Genomic DNA, 8,055 nt, shown 5'->3' with positions numbered 1-8,055 from the left:
GTCGACAACTCGTTGTTTCGATCCAGCCCTTCACGGTTTCTGACACCAAAGACCGATGTTACCGGGAATTATCCAACACCTGAGCGGGTGGAAGCTTTTTGGACTGAGTTGTATGGAAATCAACCAAACGTGAACGCCAACACTCCAGCTCTGCACGACTTCAAAGTATTCTGTCGGGAACACCGTCGACAGAATGCTGATGAAGAGAGCCCTGCAGTCAGTGTGGATGAAGTTCGTTCAGCTCTAAATGGCAGCAAAAATTGGGCTGCCCCGGGACCAGATGGCATTAATGTCTTCTGGTGGAAGAAGTTTACTTCTACCCATCTCCATCTGGCCCGCATATTTACATCATACATTAGAGCTGACGATCCGATTCCGGACTGGCTTGTAGAAGGGCCGTATCCGAACCGTACTGATACCTAAAAAAGGTGACTTGTCTGACCCTAATAATTTCAGGCCTATCACCTGCTTGAATGCGGTTTATAAAATTTTTACAAAAATTTGAAATAACCGTATCTAGCAGCAGATAGAGCCTGTATGGCAACAGATATATGAACAACGTGGCAGTAAAAGAGGCCTGTCAGGTTGCAAGGAGAACCTGATAGTGGATCGATGCGTCTTACAAGATGCGATCTACTATCAACGCAACCTGTCAATGGCTTGGATTGACTATCGTAAGGCATATGACTCAACTCCTCATGAGTTGATTTTATATCTACTCAAATGCCTGGGAGTCAATCCCGAAATAGTGGAATGCATTCGGCGTACAATGCAGCTCTGGCGAACGCGTTTTCACATTGGAAGTGGAAACGCATTGCACGTAACCGGAGTTGTAGAGTACAAACGAGGGGTCTTCCAAGGCGATTCCTTGAGCCCTCTGCTGTTTTGCATTTCACTGCTGCCTATATCTGTTGCTCTCCGTAAAACTCGTGGGTACTCTGTGGGGCCTCCGGGTGATGATCGAAAATATTCGATCACCCATCTGCTTTACATGGATGATCTGAAGCTATATAGTGCTGATGAAGATCATCTACAAGCAGCCCTCAACATCGTAGCAGAGTACACGCGAGATGTCGGAATGTCTTTTGGGTTGGACAAGTGTGCGGTCGTACATCTGGCGAGGGGTAAGTGCTCTGATACTGGTGATGATGTCGAGTTAGTAGATGGGAGTGTCTTAAGACAATTAGACGCCGGGGAGTTGTATAGATATCTAGGAATGGAAGAGCACCGCATGCATGCGGTCTCTGAAGTCCGAACAACTCTCCAGAGCGAGTATGTTAGGAGACTCCGGAAAATTTGGTCCTCCGAACTTTCCGGCAAAAACAAAGTCTCAGCTACTAACATGCTCACTGTCCCAGTCTTACTATACTCTTTCGGTGTCCTGAAATGGGCCCGAAAGGATTTACGAGATCTCGACATCAAAACCCGTAAGATCATTAATATGAATCGGAGCATGCACCCCAATTCATCAGTTGCCAGATTATACCTCTCCCGGTCCATCGGTGGGAGAGGTTTGCAGAGTTTGGAGCGGCTTCACGACCGTTTGGTCCTGGGTTTAACACACGAAGTTGTCAATTTCACTGCAGACAAGGATGACTTTCTTATGCAAATTGTACATAAACATGAAAATGCGCATAAGGGGTCATTCTTGTATAAGGCAGCAATATATGCGGTAAGAACCCTTGGTCTTGGAGAAATAAACGCTCTTATGGAACTCCGAAAGGAGGAATTCAAGAGCGTCATCAGGAACGCCGAGGAAAAACTACTCCTTGGCGAACTGATGGACAAGTCCATGCACAGCGTGTTCTTTAAACACGTGCGTGATCATGGCTTGTCGACCCAGCTGACGTTTTCCTTCTTAAAGTCAGCTGACCTGATGTCCGAGACTGAAGGGTTCATATTTGCCTGCCAAGATGGTGTCATTAACACTCTTGAGTACCGTAGCAAGGTGCTCCAGGTGCAGCTTCCGGACACGTCCTGTAGGAGGTGTAGACAACATCCGGAGACGCTTATGCACCTTTTGTCGGCATGTCCAGTACTGGCGAGAGGTGCATATATCCAGCGTCACAATGCTGCCCTGAGAGTACTGTACTACTATCTTCGTCATTGCTACGGTATTGACGTGACACCAGTGCTGCCTTATTTGCCAGGAGATATTCCCCAGGTTGTTGAGAATGACAGTTGCAAAATATATTGGAACATGCCATTTGCAACAACCCGGCGGATAGATCACAACAAACCTGATATTGTGCTCTTCGACAAGGCCACTCGTGACATTTATGTCATTGAGTTCTCGGCCCCGGCTGAATACAACATCTCAGCCAAAGAAGAGCACAAAAGACAAATATATCAGGATCTCCTGTTTGAAATTGGCAAACTTTACCCAGGTTACCGTGTCAAGCTTGTCGTCCTGATTGTTGGCGTCCTAGGAGGGATGAAACAGTCTTTTGTATCCTCACTTGCCAAAGTTCCAGCTTGCTCATCAAAAGCTGAGTTCTTGGCAGTTGGGATGCAGAAGGCTGTTTTACTTGGTTCTCTCCGTCTCTTAAGGAAAATGACTTTGGCCTGCTGTGATCACTAACCGCCTCGTTGTGCGGAGTGGTCCAGCAGTAACGGATGGAGCTCAGGCTGGGCCCTCGGAGAATCGGACTCCGGGGATAACCCCCCTGAGCATTTAATAACAAAATAATAATAATAATAATAATAATAATAATAATAATAATAAAAGTAATCCATGTGATTGTTCAGAGGACTGTGGAAAGTATAAATTGGCTCGCATTGAGCTAAAATATTGTTGATGATAAATAATAGCACTTGGTTTGGTCTGCTGGTGCTGTTGTTGTTGTTGTAGTTGTTTTTGTTGATATTGTTGTTGTGTTGTTGGATTGTTGCGTTGTAGTTGATGCAAATTCAAAGCATGTGGATTGATGAGAGAAGCATCAGATTGTCGGGGAGAGTTTGTCGAGAGTACTCTCACTAACACAACAACACAATAGTTTAATACAACCGGGCAAACCCTGCCAGAAAGAGAAGAGTTCGTGTTAAATCGGTTCGCTTCCATGTACCATTGTCGATTCGTTTTGATTTTGTCCCGTGGCTAGTCATGATCCATCCCAGTTTCCAATTACAAAGTCCAATCCATCCACCTTTTTTATTTTATCTTGTTTTGTTTTATTTTATTTTATTTTATTTTATTTTAGTGTTTTGTTAATCCTTTTTCGTTCTAAAAATTCATGATTTAATTGGACACTGAAAGTGATACTGCCGTGACAAACTGTTCCGTTCGTAGAAATTTTAAATTACCTTATTTAATGCTACTTAATTATATTTTTTAGTAATTACTGAATTATAATGATAATTCATCGAAGAGTTAATAATTCTGATAAATATTTAATAATTAAAAAAAAACAATTTTAAGGCAAAATTTTTATCAAAAATCGATAATTTTTTTTTTATTAAGCCACCAATTTGTTGAAAATTCAAATTTTCAACGATTAATGCCTCACATACTATTTATTTTTCAATTTTAGGAATTTTTATGAGTTTTTTATTTTAATTTATCAAATATTGACTACTACAGTTGTTGTTGTGGCTTAACTGGAGCGAAAGGACTTCCTTAAAAAAAAATTATTTGAGAAATTATTTATAATACTAATGTTCATGTCATACGTAGGTTTTTTAGCAAAAAAAAGTTTCACATGAGTCCAATTACTATCGTCAGATTTTTCTTAATTAAAAATGTAACCAATATGGCTACAGATAAATGTTTAAAGCGACGCCGATTGAGCTCCCGAGGACAAGTTTATATTAAAGTTGTTTCATCTTTCAAAGCTAATAAGTGTAAGCGGATTTTTTGTAACGTATTATGCTTTTAAATTTTTATGCTTTTAATGGATGATAGCCCCGTAATAGGTCACCCGTGAAAAGGACGCTCCAGTGTGTGTGGAGATTAAAAATGCAAAGAATTATTACAAAGGTTAAAAGTATTATTCTTTTCGCTATTTATTATTTTTATTTATTAAAATACCTCACTATTATTTTCAATTTATTTTTTTGCGACATTTTGCAATATAAATAAATTTTTTTCTTTACGGGAAAAATATTTATTTATCTAAAAATTACAAATACGTATTTCTCAATATTTTTTGTAATTTCTACGTTTTTTTTTTTTTTTAAATTCTCTCTATAATATATTTAAAAAAAAATTCTAAAAACTGCCATATAAAAGTTACAATTGATTTTTATTAACTTTTGCTAAAAATAATAATAATAATATAATGTAAAAAAATTTCAGAGAGGATATTTATTTGAGTGAAATATTTTTTTTTATTGAATAAAAATAAGAAAAATTTTATTCGTTTAAAAATTAATATACATTTTTTCTCAATTTAATATACCAAATAAATTTAAATATTAAAAAAAATTGCATCAATATTTTTTTTCACTCTCTACAAGTATGATTTTTTAATAAATTTTCTCTATGATATTTTATTTATTGAAAAATTCCGAAAATTGCTATATAAAAATTAATTATTATATATACGACAATTAATTATTATATATATGACAAATTAATATATTTGTCAGTAATTTTACACATTAAACTTATCTCAGCTGGATAAAAATTAATTTAAATCGAAATATTTAAAAAATAAAACTTAACTCCGAATTTTTTTTTCAGTGTCTAAATGAATATCAAAAAACCTTTGAATACTTTCCATTAAATTAGAATCCCCTCAAAGAAGAACTTACGATCTCGGATTAGCAGTTCATTAACATTACCTCCAGCCAGATTGGCTGGCAAAAAGAAACTAATAATAATCTGCAGTGTCTTATAAGTATAAAATATAAGATAGAATATAAAATACAAGTACAAGTATAAGTAATTTATTAAATAAGTTGTTAAGTCGTTAAAGAATCATGAGACTCCGCGACTACGGCGTTTACTCAGTCTCCGCGGAATAAGAAGAGTCTTTCACAACGATTAATAATAAGAGAGAAAGAGAGAAAGAAGACAAGTAAGAAATGAGGGCTTGTCTAGACATTCCTCCGGTCCTTTATCATCCCCCCCCCTCGGGGTTGTGTTCTGGTGCCCCTTCCCCGGATTGTATTATTAGGTGGCTTCTGTTATATGTTGTTTTAGCTGAATATTACTATACATTAACCCGGCAGTACTTACTCCCTCAGGATCTTACGAAGTTATGGAATGGCTTGCCCTGTAATTTACCTACTAAGTGTTTGCGTACCTGTGCTACCCACCGCCCAGTGTATGTAAAGTTAACTAATTAAACACTTAACCAAAGTTTCAAACAAATTAAACGAATATTCAAGAGCATTTTTGTTTTTTTTTTCTTTTATCTTGCCGACAAGTTGATTCTTGATATTTAATACCACTTTATTATATTTTATTTAATAACTTTGGTAAGATTATTATCAATTATTATTATTCTTTTTATTGTTACTAAGTCAATTTTAAAAATACATCAAAATTTCATAAAAATCAGATGAGTAGATTTTAAAATATTAATTTAGAAAAAAGCATTTATTTTAAGCGTCAATGCGTTTAAAAACATTTAATTTGAATTTTAATATAATATTATAGATGAAAAATTTTATAAATTTTATATACAGCCAATTAAAAATAATTGGTTTAGTAGTCAAATAAACTAAAAAATATTGTCAGAAAGCTCCTAAAAAGATTTTAAAAAAATTAATTTAATTTCTAAAAATTAACTCTCTTGTAGCGAGAAGACTTTGCGATAATACGCCACCTGTCGGGGACTTTTGAAACTAAGTTTGTTGAAAATTTTTATATGGGTAAATATTACCATTCTAGGCTTGATATGCTTATGTAAAGTCAAATAATAGACACATAGAGCTATTTCAAGCCAGATATGAGGTTGTAAAAACTTTTAATTTAATTTTTTTGATACTGACCAAATCAAATTTTGAGAAAAACTACTTTAAAATAATTATGTATTGATTTTCAGTGTCAGTACAATGAAAAAATGTTATTTAATTACAAATAAACACATTTTATTTTAATTTTAATATCAGTGATGAATGTTATTATCAGCAATAACAAAATTAATTAACTGGGTAGATGGTAAAGCTTTTTTCCAAAAAAGTCTCTTAAGACGGTTTTTAATAATTCCGATGAATTTATGAGCCGATGACAGAGACTTAAGAGCGAAAGAGGGGAGGGTGATCTCATGGGAAACGGAAATTCCGTTAGCGACGTTGGTAAACGGACGCGGCACTTAGCATTCCTAAAGTAACCCATATGGAAATCTGGCGGGATTCAGGACATGATTTATATTCCTAATGAGATCTCGGAATGCTCACTGAAATGTGATAGCTTGCATGTTCTCTCTACCCGTTGAGGTAGATTGCTGGGTGGATCCTGGTCCCGGGTCTTTACTCAGAGGGGCAAGGCCCTCTGATGAGATAATTTCCGGTTGAACGGGACGTTAGCTACTTCAATTGTTCGCCTGGAAACTCTAATTAATCACCATGAAAATTGTTCTGTCAGATCAGTATTTCGATTAATTTCGTTTTGCGAAAGAAAAAACCCCGTTTTTGTTGACACTTTCACTAGGGGTGTTAATTAATATTAAAGAGACCTTGGCCCACCAGGATTCATGCTTTTAAATTTTATATTGTTAAATTTAGGCTAGTTTTGATTAAAAATCTGCAACCGATTTTTCAAAACACTTGAATTTACAGTGAAAAATTCATTATTTAAATTTTAACCAAAACTCTGGATAAAATCCCAATTTTTTCACCAGAATTTTTCAGAATAACAAACAACAGTAATTCAACATTCGGTGAAAATTTCCTCCCAATTTTCTAGAGTACAGGATTCACTTTTTAAAATTTATGTATGGAGTGATTTGTCTGTGGATTAAAAAAGATACAATAATACGTCATATCTGAATTTACATACGAGTGACAGAGTGTGTGATAGAGATACATAACAGCCGTTTCTGTTGTATCGTCACTGTGGGTGACGTTATGCAACCCGACATTATTCATCCAAATATACATTTTAACCGTTTAGTTGATAACATTTTTTGCTGCGTTTTGTATATCCTATTCCTCCCGATACCTATAACTTATTTTGCTTCTGTCATCAAAAATAAATATCCTGACTCCTCTCAATAATTATTGAATCGACAGTTATTTAGTGCACTAAATTATAAATTATAAATTATAAAATTATGAATTAAATAACACAGCAAATTTAGAGCAATAAAAGATCCAAACTCGAGCTTCGGCTTTTCCCCGTCAACGTCATTCAAATCAAATGCAAATTAATTTTATCGGCTTTTAAATCACTGAAAGCTTTATTATTATTATTTATATATATTTTTACAGCGCTTATTGCTCTGATGTTTTTCATTTAAAGTTTATGCTTCATAATGACATATTTACCGACATATTTTTTTTACAACGTATCAATGTTGAATTTGTGTCGGAATTTTTAGCGAGAAGTAAAAAAATTCTGCAATTATAATTGAAAAAAAAAAAAAAAATAAATAAAAAAAAATATTTTTATGGAATTCATAAATAAATGAATAACTCTTACTTATTCAGTCACTGAATATAAATGTAATTAGAGTAACTAGATGCATAAATGAATGAAAATCGATGACTAAATTCTTATTTATTTTTTAAAGACGGCGCATCCTGGTTTGTTATTTTTAATTGATTGCCAGCTTTTTGTTTGAATATTAATTGTAAAAAAAGTCAACTGTACTAATAAATGAGAGGAGGTTTTTTTAAATGCCTAAATTAAAAAAAATACTTATAAAAATTGTAACAAAAGATGCAGCGTGTTTCGGAGAAAGTTTTAGTATGTAATACACGCTCAATTGCTCATTTATGACCTCGATTTTTTGAATTAAAAAAAGTAAGTTTTGATTATAAATTCATCCTTTTTGATTGTTATTTATGGAAAATATAAATATTAATTCAATGCAATTAAAAAAAAATTATAAACACAAATTCGTGAGAAAATAATTAAGATTGAATCCTGCTTTAAATTTCTGAAAT

The sequence above is a fragment of the Cotesia typhae genome, unplaced genomic scaffold, assembly GCF_013202065.1.
Source record: "Cotesia typhae breed Kobodo isofemale line unplaced genomic scaffold, CoteBio_Ctyphae contig_83, whole genome shotgun sequence".
In the NCBI taxonomy this organism is placed as follows: domain Eukaryota; kingdom Metazoa; phylum Arthropoda; class Insecta; order Hymenoptera; family Braconidae; genus Cotesia; species Cotesia typhae.
Note: the sequence above shows the minus strand (reverse complement) of the source record.